General features: G+C 36.7%; 1 protein-coding gene across 7 annotated transcripts in view; it reads right to left on the bottom strand.

The window, feature by feature from the left end:
- LOC141447210 (calcitonin gene-related peptide type 1 receptor-like) overlaps nt 1–16,970 on the bottom strand; it is a 444,034-nt gene that overhangs the window by 276,362 nt on the left and 150,702 nt on the right. For 4 of the 7 annotated variants that reach the window (XM_074114517.1, XM_074114515.1, XM_074114521.1 and 1 more), the window contains one exon: nt 4,890–4,961. The exons of 1 other annotated variant lie outside the window; for it this stretch is intronic. The gene's annotated coding sequence lies outside the window, so the exon portion shown is untranslated. Of the gene's footprint in view, nt 1–4,885; nt 4,962–16,970 lie in introns of all 7 variants that reach the window. 2 more of the 7 variants (XM_074114519.1, XM_074114518.1) reach the window with 1 other exon arrangement.

Raw genomic sequence — 16,970 nt, 5'->3', positions numbered from 1 at the left:
ACTCTTATCGTGAGAGCAGTATAGCAAGAGCACGTTATTGGAGTGGCACCACTGGGTGCCTTCTCCACTCGTGATTTTCTTTTATTTATTTTTATCAGGTACCATATTTGCTTGTTGCAACAACTGTTGCAGCGGTAAATTCCAATAAAAGATTTTTTTTTAAATATCAAATTGGGTAGTTTTTTTTTTTTTTTTTTTTTTAAATAAAACTTGCTACATTTAATGACTTCCAAGGAGAAAGCTAATTTGAATTTTAGACCAAAACAATATTTTCTCAAAAGGATAGGGCTTGAGCATCATCACAACTAAGTCTTGATGAGAAAGTTTCTCAAGGGATATGCCCAGAGTGTTTACAAGAATGGGCGCTCTAAGCTTAAGGCATTGTTGTCCTCTTGTTATAAAGCTGCTTTGCAGAATATTGGATTGGAAATTCCTGAATGCTAATTTATGATAAGGAAGCTTTTAATAAATTTAATTCCTTCAAAAGTGCAATTAAAAAAATATATCTTTTAAAGGTGAATAATTGCTCTTCTACTTTCTCTTACTCAAAATGTTAACAAAAAGTTTTTTACTCAAAAATCAGAAGATTTTAAATTAGAAGATTTAAATTTCAGATTTAATTACCCACTTCTCAATGAGGCAACATTTAAAAATGTTAAATTAAAAATAAACAAGCATAAAAAAGTATTTACACATGAATTCTATGTTTGTAAGGTTTCAATATTATTCTTAAATAAAAAAAAATTAATATTATTTGATACAAATGTTGATCCATTCGTGCCAATATCCGCATCTTTTTACATTTGTAAAATATATTTGAATTATTTTTTGGCAAAAACTTTTGTACTCCAGAGATATGGACCCATTGAAAATAACATGTACGAGGGTCGTTTGAAAAGTCCGTGCTAAGTCAGAGAGATAGCACTACTGGCGCGTATCGAGGTTATGTTTAGTTAGTAGCATCTCTTGGAAGAACACACACCAAGTTTCAGCCAGATCGGTCTATTTCTTTGTGTTTGGCATTCGTTTGAATCGAGGAAGTCGAGTGATTTTCAAAAAATGGACGAAAAAGAATTTCGTGTGTTGATTAAACACTACTTTATGAAAGGCAAAACGCCTGAGGAGACTAAAGAGAAGCTTGATAAACATTATGGTGACTCTGCACCTTCGATTAGAACAGTGGTTTCAAAATTTTCGGAGTGACCATATGGGCACAAGTGACGCTGAACGTTCTGGACGCCCTGTTGAGGTTACTACTCCAGAAATCATTGATAAAATCCATGATATGGTGATGGATGACACAAGAGTGAAGGTGCGTGAGATTGCTAGTGCTGTGGGCATCTCGAATGAACGGGTACATAATATTTTGCATCAACATTTGGACATGACAAAGCTATCCGCAAGATGGGTGCCGCGATTGCTCACGCTTGACCAAAAAACGAAATCGTGTGAAGTGTTGCAAGGACGGTTTGCAGCTGTTCCAGAAGAATCCGCAGGACTTTAAGCGTCGTTTCGTCACTGTGGATGAAACATGGATACATCACTACACTCCTGAGACCAAAGAACAATCTAAACAATGGGTTACCAAGGGGGAATCTGCGCCAAAAAAAAGGGCGAAGACCGTTCCTTCGGCCGGAAAGATTATGGCGACTGTCTTTTGGGATTCGCAAGGAATAATCCTCATCGACTATCTGGAAAAGGGTAAAACTATTACAGGTGCATATTATTCATCGTTATTGGACCGTTTGAAAACCGAGCTGCAAGAAAAACGCTCACGATTGGCCCACAAAAAAGTCCTTTTCCATCACGACAACACACCAGCTCACACCTCAGCAGTTGTGGTCGCAAAATTAATGGAAATAGGGTTCCAACTCGTTTCACATCCCCCCTATTCTCCAGACTTGGCTCCCTTGGACTACTATTTGTTCCCCAATATGAATAAATGGCTGGCGGGAAAAAGATTTTATTCAAACGAGGAGGTGATTGCAGAAACGAATGGCTATTTTTCAGACTTGGACAAATCCTATTATTCGGAAGGGATCAACAAACTAGAGCAGCGTTGGACGAAGTGTATAAGCCTAAAAGGAGACTATGTTGAAAAATAAAAAAGGTTTACCCCAAAAAATTAAGTAGTTTTTATTTTTGCACGGACTTTTCAAACGACCCTCGTATTTATACGTTATTCTCACAAAAGAAAACTTTATAGCTACAAATATAACTTTACCATATTCTTGGCTTTAGTAATTTAAATATTTATCTAAATATACATTTTTGTTTTTTTTAAATAAAATTTCTCTCAGTAAATAAAAGTAACTTTCCCAGTTTGTATAATTAATAAGTGTAGAGGAGAGGGGGCACATTTGAGGGGGTAATTTTCTCCATATGTTGTGGTAGACCTGTTGTATAATTGACAGAGTTTCCCTTCGTTTTCATTGTTTGGTAAAGTCAGAATTGAGGAATCTTATATTTTGTAAGGTGGAAGTAAAATATTTTGTTGCAGCTTTGGAACTGTATTGTGAAGATTTGTAGTGGACAAGCTGTAAGTATTGTTAGTCCATATTACCATTTGGAATTCGTATTTTTAAATCTAGTATTTACAAAAGTCTATTTGCTTGCAAAAAGGGGTTGGATATTATATTTTCTTTTATGGAAGGAGAGAGGGCACATTTCAACATCACAGTTAAAATGTGCCGCCCTACCGACCTGCAAGTTTGTGACTTTTTTTTTGTTTAATCGCAGAGAAGGGGAAAGTGGTCCCAACCTACATTAAGAAGCGCAACAAACCGAATATTTTGTTCAAACTTCCTAAACCCATCACACTTCGGGTACAACATCCCTGAACTGAGTCATTCTTGATTTTTTGAACTAGATTTCAGTGGTTTAAAAGAAAAATGCAATGTAGTAGTCGAGAGAAATAACTGATAGAAGGTCGATTCAGAGTAAAGTAATATCATTTCTTTCTATTTTATATTGTGTTCAAAGCTACCCTCACCAGTGGGGCAGATATTAACATTTGACACAAAACTTTTAAATTAAAAAAATATAGATATGTCGTAAAGTACCGACTGTTTATTGATATAGATCTGTTCAGAAGACTTGAAAGTTGTAGAAAACAAAATAAAAAGGTTCAATAATACGATTCTGTGCACTCTGTAACAGAAAATGTAAATTCTGTTCAAATGTGCCCCCCTCTCCGCTACTAAAATATTAGAACTGTGCACCAAAAAGTTGCAATATAAGGCCGTCAATGCACTAAAAAAGGTTCCGAACACCAATAACCACATAAAAATTTGTCAAGACTTCATACATAACTGAAATATTTTAGGCTGGTGGTTTACTGGAGATGCACTAGCAAGGTTCTGTATAATGTCGCTGGGAATTCAAAAAAAAGTGTTGCCAATAAAATTTGTAATCGACCCGGCAAGAAAGTTAAATCGATCTCCTACTGTTATATCAAGTACAATGTCCAATTGTTATTTCACTTCAACTTCTGCGCTGGATTCACAATTAAATTTTACTAACACTTGCTGGTAATAACCGAACGAAACGTGGGATGTAAACTAATTGCTAGCGGTCGGACTGTAGGCTGTAGAACAGTGTAGCCAGCTATCATCAAACTGCTAACTGATGGAGAATCTAGTATACAGCTAGAAATCTTCTTCTTGTAATATTGAAAAACTATCATAAAAATGAGTTAATAAGTAAAGTACAACAATCACAATATCACAGGTTGTACAAAGAACTATTACCGCTTAATTATAGTTATATTAATGATGACCATAAAGTTGATTTCGTTAGGAAAGTGTAATATGAAGGAGGAAGAAGATACGTTACAAATGTATGAAGATACATTTCATAACAAGATGCCCTGTATTAGGTTTTATTAGAAAATTATACTTGGGTGAAAATGTAATATCCAAAGAGCACTTCATAGAAATATTAAAATCTGGCAATTTAAATAATTTATATAAATATGCTAAGCAAGCAGAAGCATACAGGAAATTTTTAGTATACCAATTTAATTATAATTAATCTGGTTAGTTTCTTGTCTTTTCAGTCTAGTATGGGGGATTCCATGTCAACCGTTTGGGCTAGGTGCAGTCCAAGGTAGCGTACTTTGTCCACAGTTGGTACAGGAGTTTGGTTCAAGATGATTGGAGGTAGGATTTTCCGTCTTAGAGTAAATACTATATATTTTGATTTGGGCAACGTTAGTTTTGATTCTCCATTTGAAAAGCCAGTCCTGTAAATGGTTGATTTGTGTTTGTAGAGCTCTTGTAGCGATAAGAGGATCGGAATAAGGAGATAAGATTGCAGTATCGCCAGCAAAGGTAGAAAGAATGGTATTTGGATGTTGAGGTATATCTGCTGTATATAAGGAGTAAAGAATAGGACCTAGGACACTGCCCTGAGGAACACCAGCTCCTGGATAAATGGATATCAGAGTCTGCTGCTCCACAGTTGACTCTGAAATATCGATCTTTTAGATAGGATTTGAGAATGAGGTAGTAAGTATGAGGAAGAATCTTCCTCAGCAAAATAAATCAAGTTAAAAACAAAGTATCTTAACAAATCTAAAAAGTAAACAATCATACTAAGATACAAACTGACAAGATAAATGGAACACCTACCTAATGTCATTTGAATGTTGTTCTTTCATCAGTTTGAAACTAAGGCTAGAAGAAAAGTTAATCGACAAAATTACACGGAATATGCGAAGTAGAAATACATGAAGCTGTTAAGTTTTTCATTAAATCAATTTTTAATTACATACTCTTCAACTTCATCAGATTAACTTTTATAAGATTTTGGATTAAGTTTTAGAACTCCTTAATAAAAAGAGTTTAGTATGCAAATTTTATTTAGTAATGTAAACTTTAAATACCTACAGCACTTGTCACACTACTTCAGTCCATTAAAAAACAGTCGACAGATCTCTTAGGCACATTTCTCCTTAGTCCCTGCAATAAAAATAAAAAACAATGATTAAGACGTAAGTACTTTAACATAAAAAATGGCCTTAAGGAGCATTATTTAATTGTTTATTATTATTATTCTGTGCCTCCAGAGATTTGGTACTTCTTGAAAAACATTAAACTCCATAATCAAAAAAAGAAGAAAAACAATTCGGGAAATTTGCATCTTTCATTCAAATATAATACTTAACGCAATTCACTCTCTGTGAATTAATACGAGGGTCGTTTGAAAAGTCCGTGCAAAGTCAGACAGATAGCACCACTGGCGCGTATCGAGGTTATGTTTAGTTAGTAGCATCTCTTGGAAAAACACACACCAAGTTTCAGCCAGATCGGTCTATTTCTTTGTGTTTGGCATTCGTTTGAATCGAGGAAGTCGAGTGATTTTCAAAAAATGGACGAAAAAGAATTTCGTGTGTTGATTAAACACTACTTTATGAAAGGCAAAACGCCTCAGGAGACTAAAGAGAAGCTTGATAAACATTATGGTGACTCTGCACCTTCGATTAGAACAGTTTATAAGTGGTTTCAAAATTTTCGGAGTGGCCATATGGGCACAAGTGACGCTGAACGTTCTGGACGCCCTGTTGAGGTTACTACTCCAGAAATCATTGATAAAATCCATGATATGGTGATGGATGACACAAGAGTGAAGGTGCGTGAGATTGCTAGTGCTGTGGGCATCTCGAATGAACGGTACATAATATTTTGCATCAACATTTGGACATGACAAAGCTATCCGCAAGATGGGTGCCGCGATTGCTCACGCTTGACCAAAAACGAAATCGTGTGAAGTGTTGCAAGGACGGTTTGCAGCTGTTCCAGAAGAATCCGCAGGACTTGAAGCGTCGTTTCGTCACTGTGGATGAAACATGGATACATCACTACACTCCTGAGACCAAAGAACAATCTAAACAATGGGTTACCAAGGGGGAATCTGCGCCAAAAAAGGCGAAGACCGTTCCTTCGGCCGGAAAGATTATGGCGACTGTCTTTTGGGATTCGCAAGGAATAATCCTCATCGACTATCTGGAAAAGGGTAAAACTATTACAGGTGCATATTATTCATCGTTATTGGACCGTTTGAAAACCGAGCTGCAAGAAAAACGCCCACGATTGGCCCACAAAAAAGTCCTTGTCCACCACGACAACGCACCAGCTCACACCTCAACAGTTGTGGTCGCAAAATTAATGGAAATAGGGTTCCAACTCGTTTCACATCCCCCCTATTCTCCAGACTTGGCTCCCTCGGACTACTATTTGTTCCCCAATATGAAGAAATGGCTGGCGGGAAAGAGATTTTATTCAAACGAGGAGGTGATTGCAGAAACGAATGGCTATTTTTCAGACTTGGACAAATCCTATTATTCGGAAGGGATCAACAAACTAGAGCAGCGTTGGACGAAGTGTATAAGCCTAAAAGGAGACTATGTTGAAAAATAAAAAAGGTTTACCCCCAAAAAATTAAGTAGTTTTTATTTTTGCACGAACTTTTCAAACGACCCTCGTAGATGTTCACCCTATGACTGCTAGCAGCACACTCAGCACTTCCAATTAATCGATCTTTTTTTGATGCTTTGAATCCACTTTTGATTACTCCTCAAACGTGAATTGTTTAAAACTCCAATAGACTTGCGATTTTGGTTATGGTTCATTGTAGTTGCATAGAAAGATCTATTTGCATTTAACGTTGCATACAACGGTTTGACTGGAATTTAGTGTTAAATTATCGAGTATAAAACGCGCTTTATAAAGTTTGGTTCTGTTGTATTCTTCTTACCACAGAGAATAGTTGTTTTGTAGGAGGCTAGATTTTTAATATCTGCTGCCAAATATGGCTCTGTGTTAGCTGTCCCTAAAAGCAATAGCGTCTTTGGCCTAGGGCATCAACCGCTTCATTCCAACAAATACCGGCATTACCCCTTAACCTGTTAAGTGTGTTTGACGTGTATACACGTCATATCAAACCTCTATTACGGTGCATTTGACGTGTATACTCGTTGTGAAAAATATAAAATTGCCATTAACTATAAAAACTCGAATATTATTTGGTGGGATGTTTCCTTTATCTTACCAATAGAACTGCCTAGTATTTTATACGGAGAGGGTTGGTGGAAGTCAGCCAAATGATAAGTGGTTGGTACATGTCTGGTCTCCGCATTAGAGATTGGGGAATTACGCACACAAATACAAGCTCTCAACCCTTGTGCAATGCCCGTGTTTTACCTTAGATAGTTGAATTTAGTTTTTTTAAAAAAACCCACAGTGTGCGAAATTAAAATCAGACAATGACGTGTAATACACGTCGAACGCAGGGTAAAACAACCAAAAGTTTACAACGTCCATAATAGTCACTGCAAGCGACTTTTTCTGCAATCTCTGGGAAGCTTGAGATTACCAGAGCATTCTGTGCTCATTCCAAAATCTTGCACCGCTTTACGTTATGCATTGCTCTAGTTAACTAGAGACGCAAGAGCTTTGGATTCTGTGCAAAATGAAATCATGTTCGTACATAAGATAAAGGAAACATCCCACCAATAATATTCTTATGGTATTTTATTAAAATTTCGAGTTTTTATAGTTAATGTCAATTTTATATTTTTCACAACGAGTATACACGTTGAACGCACCGTAATAGAGATCTAGTTTGACGTCTTAACACGCTTAACTGGTTAAAAGATATGCATACTTATTGTGAACCCAAAAATCGAAAAATCTATGTAATTGTAATAATCCTTCTTACGATTGTAACAGAAGGTACAAAAAATAAGAGAAAAGAATATTATAACGAATAATACAATGCTGGACAATCTCTTTATAATATTGTAACTTAACATTATTCATTATAAAAATAAATGCTCTTTCACCATCTATTTACTTTACAAACTACATTAAGCTTCTACTACTTCTTCTCCAAACAAAAGAAAAAAAAAAGAAGTCTTTAACAAAGCCACTTTAACTAAAGACCCTCGTAACTTGGTCGGCTTTATGTTTGCGCAAAACACTGTTTTAATGTTTGCATAATACCAAAAACTTGCCCACAAATAAACTAAAACTTTTTAACAAACCACTACACGAGTAAAATTTGATTAAAATTTCTTGTTTAAATATTTAGTGAAAGCTTATTTTCATTGCTCTTTCTCCATTTCGCGAAAGAGGGTATTTATGTTCTATGGTTCTGTTCATATGTTCACTGAATGATCCAAGTTTTATTTTCACTATTGGGCTTTGCGATTATTTACTAAAACCTAACCTTTGATTTAATCAAATATTTCAGGTTATTCAGCATTCACAAACCTGGCGACAAGAAATATAACTGGTTTCTGCAGGTTAAGGAGCTTTTTCAAAATGCATTTCTTTCGAGTGATTTAGACCCTCTTCAAAACTTAGTTAAAAATAAAAGCGACATCCAAAAATAATACTAAAAAGATATGAAGTGTATTTAATTCAGAGTGATTTGGAAAGAGCGGCAATGTCAAATTTCAATGTTTTTTGAGAATGATTCCGTTTTGTTAGGGGGAACTCAGAAATATCTCCAATTTTTAATGTCACCTTTAATAAAATAACTTTAAAAAATGGCCAAAAAACCAATGCCTCTTATATAATTTAAATAAACCGGAAACTCTATCTCATATATTTAGACAATGTCCATTTCATGCTTAAACGGTTAATCTGAGCAAAAAATGGTAGAGGAAAAATTTGTTGCCCGTCACCTCTAGTTTCAGAATATGTGACTTGATTTTAGATTCCTGCCCGCATACGCGGCTGACGCGCGATCAAAAGCTCGCAAGCCAGGTTAGCCAGGAGGTTATCAACTGCTTTCTTTATCTGAGGAGGCATCTTTGAAGGCACAGTACATGCTGCACAAGTTGCATAAAGTGCATTATTTGATAAATTAAGGAATAAGTTTGATCCTTTACATGAAAGATAGTGATCACGTAAATATGTGGCAGGAGGTTTCCATTTTTTTTTTGGTAATTAAACGCAACTCTCCCAAAATTACCAAATAATTATTAAACCTTCTTGTTTGTAACAGATGTAAAATTAATTTTTAGCCAATTTGGGTATGCTTGTGAACATCTAAAGCTCTTAACATTTTATTTTTCTTAGAAAAATCACTCGGAAAACGACTTATTTCCCGATATTAAGAAAAATACTAGCTTTACTGCCTTGGCAATATTTTTAGTAGAAGTGGGATGAAAAAATACATAAAAATGACCTATCGCGTGCTCTTCTTTCTCTTTGATAACAAGTTAAAAAATTGAAATATGATTAATAAATACCAGATTTTGAAATTGCCTCGCACCTTTAATTTTGAAGAGATCGAATTGCGGTTTCCGGTTTCTTTCATAGCTTTTTATACTCTTTAAAATGTGTACATGGAAATTGGGGTCAACTGCGAACCCTCACTTTTGGTCGCGCATATGCGGGCAGGAATCTAAAAATCAAGTCACATATTCTGAAACTAGAGGCGACGGGCAACAAATTGTTTCCTCTACCATTTTTTTTGTTCAGATCAACCATTTAAGCATTGAAATGCATTTGAGCCGTCTTAAAATGAACACCCTGTATAAAAACTGAAGATTCACCAACCCAAATAAAAGAATCACACTACGCTGATAGTCACAGGGCAAAAACTAGCAAATAATGTGATCACATGTTGCTCGCCGAAAGTTGTATTACTTCAATAATAGTTGTTACTTTGTTTTTGTAATAAATATCTAAAAAATTTAATAAAATTTTTTGCTTAAAATGAGTTTTATCATCATTATCAAGAGGTTTATAATATAGTAACTATATTGGATATCAATATGTCTGAAGTCTATATAATATACGAGACATCAACAACACATATATTATGAGAGAGGAGGCTGGAAAAAAAGAGATGTTGAAAGGGTGCACCATTGCTATCAGAAAGTTTAACTGATCCCTTTGGTATAAACCTAACCCAAGCCAACAATATATACCCAAGCCCTAGCCGTCCCATATAACGCGGTAATCCTAAATTGAAACTGGACTAGATGCAGATAAAACCTATGGTATTCTATGAAGCAGATTTGGAGGGAGAGGTGCGTTCATTGTTTGGAACATATTTCAAGGGAGACTAGCTTTTAGTAAACCTTAAATTGAATTTCATAGTCTTTCTTTTAGTATTATTTTCTGAATACTAATACAATTTTTCCAAATTCCATATTTTGAATCTATTTAAATTATTCCCTCTTTTGAATGTGCTATAGTTTAATTCATTCAAATTAAGGAAATTCGATCTCATGTTACAATCAGATTCATTAATGAGATCAGATTGTTATATAGAGTTTCATCTTCGAACGAATTTTCGTTCTTAAGATATTGTAACAAAGTTGACCTGGGCGAGAAGAAAGGCCTAGATTGTTCTAGGGGTTGAGCGACCAAAGTCGGTAACAGGCCACCACTGTGTAAACAAAAAGGGCCGGTCTCTACCTGAGCTAGAAAAGGAAGGCCTAGATTGTTCTAGGGGTTAAGCGACCGTAGCCTGTAACGGACCACCGCTGGGTAAAAGCCAGCTAAGAGAAAGGCTCCAGTTGGGGTGGTGGCAGTATGTGTTTTCCAGCCAATGAGCGGCAGGTTGGAGTAAGTCAGAGAGTTGGTTGAGGGCGGCCCCAGTTGGGGTGGTGGCAACATGTGTTTTCCTCAACCAATGAGCGGCCGGTGAGTGTGATACAGGCGGAATGGGGCAGTCGCAGTTAAAGGGAGGCAGACACAGCTGGAGAAGTCAGTTTTGCAGTTGATAGTTTTTAGTGAAGTCTTTGAGTTTAGGTTTTGAGTGAGTTTTGAGTTAGTCTTGGAAAGTTAGTTTGGAGAGACACTTTGGAAGTGACAGTTTTGTGAGAGTCAGTGTTGCGGAGTGCTTCAAAGTTAGCCAGTTAGGCGGTTAGTCAGTTAGTGAGTAGTGCTTTAATAGTGCGGTTGAGTCTAGCGCAATTCGGTGCAGTGCAGACCAGTGGTCAGTCGTGGAACAGTTTTGTCAGCGTGCAACAGTAAACTGTTGTGACTGCTGTAAATGGTAACTGTAATGAAAAGCGTTAGTTGCTAGTAGTTAATGTTAGTAAAGGTAATGTGCTAATAAATCAGGTTATTACTTACAAATTTAGCAAGTTTTATTATTTATCAAACCCACATATTATTAAATTAACTAGTGGCAGGCACTAGTTGTAGCTGTGAAGTTTTTAGATAAAGACAGAAAAACTTTACAATATTTTATAAACGCACAATTAGCGATTGTTTTCCAAAAACCATATTTTTCGGATTTAATGGGCTTTAAAACGAATATATGCTGCGAAAACTCCATGTTAAAAATTGGGCAAGACCCAATGGGAATACGTGTGTTGTACATAAATACGTTTGCGTAACGGGTTATATTTTTTATATATATTAGGATGAAATCAAGGAAACAAATCGACTATCGAACACAATCTATGCCTATCCGGTCCGTTGTCGATCTGGAAGCGATTTCATCATCCACTTGCATAATTTCAACCGCCCCAGCTGCAGATGTACTGGACACCGTCGTTGATCCGCTCGGCCGCATTCATTCTTTTACGATCCCGGCACAGCTTGACTCGGTCATATGGTGTTTTATTATTACCATTCGATTGTTCTTGAGAAGCCCTTTCCAACCGTATACGATTTCTGTATTTGGTTTTTGGCTTTTCGACGCGTATAGGCTGACATTATATATTTTTGATAATTTTTTTTTTTTATTCTAACACCTTATTATATTCACTGTCACTATTTTACACTAATGTTTTATATACAATCGATAGATTGTGATGACAGCTGACGATTAAAACTTAAACGAACATCGTAGCTACACCGAGTCAAAAGTTATACTAATTGCAAATCTCGATACGCAGCAAAATGGCGGCGCTTTCCCCTCCACCGCGCGCGATGCGTCACAGTCCTCGCTTATCATAATGAATCTTTTGATCCTTCAGCTATCCAGTGGTCTAATTTAATTTTGGATGTAGACGATAGATTTGAAACTATAATGCCAAACTGTATCCCCCGATTTTTGTTATAATTAGGTTTTTTGGATTGCCTCCATATGATAGCAAATTTAAAGACGTATTCACGTTAAAAACATTTATTTATATTATATACTTTGTGGATAAATTTTCGTGAATGCTGTCTGAGTAACAAATGATTCAAAAAGAAAAAGAAAAACCTATCTCTATACAGTTACGTTCTTTTCATTTTCATTCTTTTTTTGGGGGGCGTTTTCTAAAAAAAATACAGCATCCCCAGAACGAAAAAGATGGGTGCTTTATACACTGAACCTGAAGCCCCAGTGGTCAACCACATCTTGTGAATAGTGACTTTCTCGTAAAAATCACAAATCCCTTAAACCTTTTTGATGGTTTTGTCCGTTGTGGGTGAAGGCATTTCTTGAAAAATTGAATTTCCCAGCCAGCAGGAGTTGGCTGTCTTCATTCGCCTTCAAAAAAGTTCTGTTGTTACGGTTTCTTGCCTTTTAGTAAATGATTCTTTTTTTTCTCTGATTGTTCTCCGAGGCAAATTTAGGTTGATGGAGACATTTTGACGCACTTTCAACAGATCTTTTAAGAAAAGCCATCCTATGCTTGTTGGAATTATAGAAACACAATTCACATTCCCAGATTCCTTCATAGGCGCTAATTTATTGTATTCAAGCGCCAGGATTGTGTAGCTTCTAATGGATATCCCCTAGGTAAATCCATTTTTCTAGCCAGATGTTTCGAAACAGAAACTATTTGACTTTGTGTTTAGCTTAGTAAATTTAATGAATAATCATAACTCAAAAATTATTTTTAAAAATAATCAGATTTCCCCAGTTGACGGATTATGTTCCAAAAATTTTACTTCGGAGTCACAATAGTGCAAATAAAAACGGAACGTCAAATTTAAGCTTTCTGGTTTTGGGTTTTGAAACCTTTTTTTTTATTTGAAAGGGATCTTAAAATTTACTACGAGGTGTGGCTATTAAATAACGAGACTATTGCTGTAAAACATTTTATTTTAAATTTATACATATTTAGTTATTACCACCTTCAATATACATTTCTCCCCTATCCCTACAACGCTCCATGCGAATTTACCATTGCTCGAAACAGTGCTGGAAGTCTTTTTTCCTGTGAGCTCCTGCATGACGCGTGCCGCTTTTTCTTACACAGCTTCAACGAACTGAAATCGTGTTCCTTTTAATGCAGATTTGACTTTGTGGAACAGATAAAAGACATATGGGGCCAGGTCAGGCGAATAAAGCGGATGGCCTTAAAACTGGGATGTTGTACTTGGCTAGAAACTGTTCTTGACACAGACATTGCAGTGTAAGCCGGGCGCTTTGTCTTGATGGAGAACCCCGTGACTTGTTCTTCCACAAATTGGGTCGTTTTTTTCCTTACTCTTTCACGGAGTTGAGCAAGCACCTCACCGGTAGTAATGTTGATTAATTATAATCGATATTTTCATCTGTTTTGGACGTGGAAGGGCGAACCCGGGCAGCCATCATCTCCGACGTCTTCTCGGCCATCTTGGAAACGCTTGAACCACTCAAAAAACTCGCGCACGTGATACAAAATTCATCGCCATAAACTTCTTTTAATAAAAGATAAGTTTCAGTAGCGGTTTTACCAAGTATTGATGTGAAATTTCACGACAATTGGTTGCTCTACTACATGTGTAGTATCATGTTTTCGGGCAAAACGAAACTAACACCTCTTACACAAACGACGGTTCCGGTCAAACAGATTTCTCTACAAACACGCTGCACAGCTGTCGGTTGTTAGGATTTGGCGCATGCATAGTTCTTCTGTAGGAGCATCAGTCTCGTTATTTAATAGCCACATCTCGTATACCTAAACACATATAAACAACAGACATTTTCGAAAATACCTTAAAACTGATAATTCCAATGAAAAATTAAAAGCAAAAAAATCTGGTTGATTGTAATACACCATCTCTAAATAGTAGAGAAGCAAAAAGAAAAAGATGTTTAATTTGCCTGAAGCTAATGATCAGAAATAAAACAGTAATTGATGTACTTTCAGATTCTTGTTTTGACGAAAAAATGTCAAAACACATTCTGGTACCCTATTCTGGGCAGAAACATAAAAATAATGGCCTCCCTGAGAGACTGAAAGCTGCTCAGTCACGCATAGGCCATCTTAATATCCCAAAAATGTTTCTACCATTTATACAGATAGTATATCCTATAACCTTTTAACTTCTATGGAAGGTATCCACCATTAGGGAAGTAGAAGGCAATTAGTGAACTGTACGGAGAACAATTGTGCTGTGTGGCCATTCTTTCCATCTACTGCACTATTCTCCCCTCTCCTTCTCCCAAAAAAGCAAGAAGAACCCATTTTCATTGAAAGTACAAGTGGCAATCCTAATTGAACATCGCTCTATTAACTGTTATGGACATGAGGTATAAGATCGATCGTTTTAAGTACTTTGCTTTTATATTTCCTGACAAAAAAGGGTTATTTTTAGCAGCATGATTGTCATGGAACCAACCTTTTATTAAATAATTTAAAAGATTTAGGAATCATGTCTGAGAATTTACTCTCTATTTTTCACATTACTTCTCATATTTACAACTACAACAAATGTTGTGTCAAGTAAATTTGATGAAACTGGTTAAATTCACATGAAAGTCACGTTAGAGCAACCACCCATTGGTGGAACTCTTTCTCGATGGATTGCACTCATATTAGTAGATCTCTAGGCCACTTCCGCTTCAGTCGACGAGGAGGATTGTCGGGAAGGTGAGGAGAGGAGAGTTGTTGGACAAGAGGATTACGATGGAGATCAAGGAGGCTGTGAAAGTTGCGGTAGCGAGACTTTATTAGGTCAGTGACGAAAGGGATGTGAAGGTCAGTGTGTATTGTAAGGTTAGAAATGTAGTATGGAGCATTCAGGATTTTCGCGTAGGATTTTAGACTGTAGTGTCTGCAGGCGTTTGGAGTTAAGTTGAGCCTCACACTTCCTTCGGATTTTATGAGCTCCCAAATATAACTTCGACAAGCCTTTCAAAGTCTGTATTGGAGACCGGGAGGCTTGGAGACATGGACCCCCAGTTGCGGGAGATTCGATGTGGTACACAGGACGGCTCCAAGACAGAGGAGGGTGTAGGAGCGGGAGTGTAGGGGGTGAAGCCGAAATGTAGCTTTTCGGTTAGCCTAGGAAAACTAGCTGCAAGTGTTTCAGGCTGAGCTAGCTGCAATTAGGTTCTGTACTGCCGAGATTGTTGGACGAGGAATAACTAATTCTAAGGTCGTGATTTTCTCGGATAGTCAGGCTGCTCTACGAGCTATTAGTTCCTACCAGGTCAACTCAAGGCTGGTTTGAGACTGTCTGGGTGACCTAAAAAAAATTAGTGACCAAAATAAGGTCTTTCTAGTGTGGGTACCTGGTCATTCAGGACACTATGGAAACGAAGCGGCAGATTTATTGGCCCGGGAAGGCTCTGCGGGACACTTCGTTGGCCCGGAGCCCTATTTTGGGGTTTCGAAATGTGTTAAGTCTGAGACCATTAACTTATGGGTGCAGAGTAGTTCTCAGAAGTGGTGGCTGTGGGCAGAGACACGCGAATGAGTTTATTAAAGGCTATTCGCCGAGGCTGACTGCAGAATTAATCCGTCAAGGCCGTGTAGGGCTATAAGGATACTTGTAGGACTATTAACTGGGCCACTGCAGGCTTAGAAAACACATGCATCGCATGGGCCTGGCAGATGATAGCCTCTGAAGGTTCCGTCAGGAGGAAGAGGAGGAAACGGCACTGCACGTCAGTGTGAGGGGCTCGTATGGCTAAGGATGTTACTCCTCTGGGAAGAAAAACCAAGGCCTGTGAGCTTTACCCAAGAGCCGCTCTCCAGCATTAAGAGTCTGATTAAAAGGACAGGTCTGGAGGATGAGCTTTAAAGTGAGGGGAGCCACAATAGATCCAAAGGGGTCGCAGTGGCGTAGGCCTTGAGGCTGCCCTAGTTTAATCTAATCTAATCACACTTCTGCTCCGTATCTCCATATGGGTCTTAAGAAAATTTACTAATTTTTAATTTGTATATTGACTGTATCTTCTTACAAACTCCTACAAATATCGGACTTAACTTTATCGTTGTCATAAAATATTGGTCATCGATACATACATGTTATGATGAAACTCAACTTAAAAAAATATTAATCCAGATCAAAAATTGGCATCAAATTAAAAGTCCCAAAATTAAAAATCTCATTCTGTGTCTCACAGTCAGCTACAACGTGACCATTTCTATTTTCAGTATTAATATTATACAATTCTTCGTTAAGTTAAATTACTTGATTCTATTCAAATATTTATCAAAATTTACTTTAATTTAAACGCAAATGGATAAAATTTAAAGATTTCACTAAATATTATTCAATCGTTTTGAAAAGAAAGATAAAAAAATCATTTACTCAACTCTAAATTTAATTTTTAAGGACACTATTTATAAATTATCAATTTCAGTTTTTTGTTTTCATTGCAGAATATTGTTAGTAATAACCCTTTTGACTTGAATACGTCTTTAAATTTGCTATCATATGGAGGCAATCCAAAAAACCTAATGATAACAAAATCGGGGGATACAGTTTGACATTATAGTTTCGAATCTATCGTCTACATTCAAAATTAAATTAGACCACTGGATAGCTAAAGGATCAAAGAATTCATTACGATAAGCGAAGGGGGAAGCGCCGCCATTTTGAGATCATTTTGCTGCATATCGAGATTTGCAATTAGTATAACTTTTGACTCGTAGAAGCTAGGATGTTCGTTTAAGTTTTAATCGTCAGCTGTCGTCACAATCTATCGATTGTATATAAAACATTAGTGTAAAATAGTGACAGTGAATAAAATAAAGGTATTAGAATAAAAAAATATTATCAAAAATATATAATGTCGGCCTTTACGCGACGAAAAGCCAAAACCAAATACTGAGATCGTATACGGTT

Source organism: Rhodnius prolixus, unplaced genomic scaffold (genome assembly GCF_049639745.1).
Source record: "Rhodnius prolixus isolate KJV_2025 unplaced genomic scaffold, Rpr scaffold_7, whole genome shotgun sequence".
Taxonomy (NCBI): Eukaryota; Metazoa; Arthropoda; class Insecta; order Hemiptera; family Reduviidae; genus Rhodnius; species Rhodnius prolixus.
This window is presented reverse-complemented; position numbering and strand designations above follow the sequence as displayed.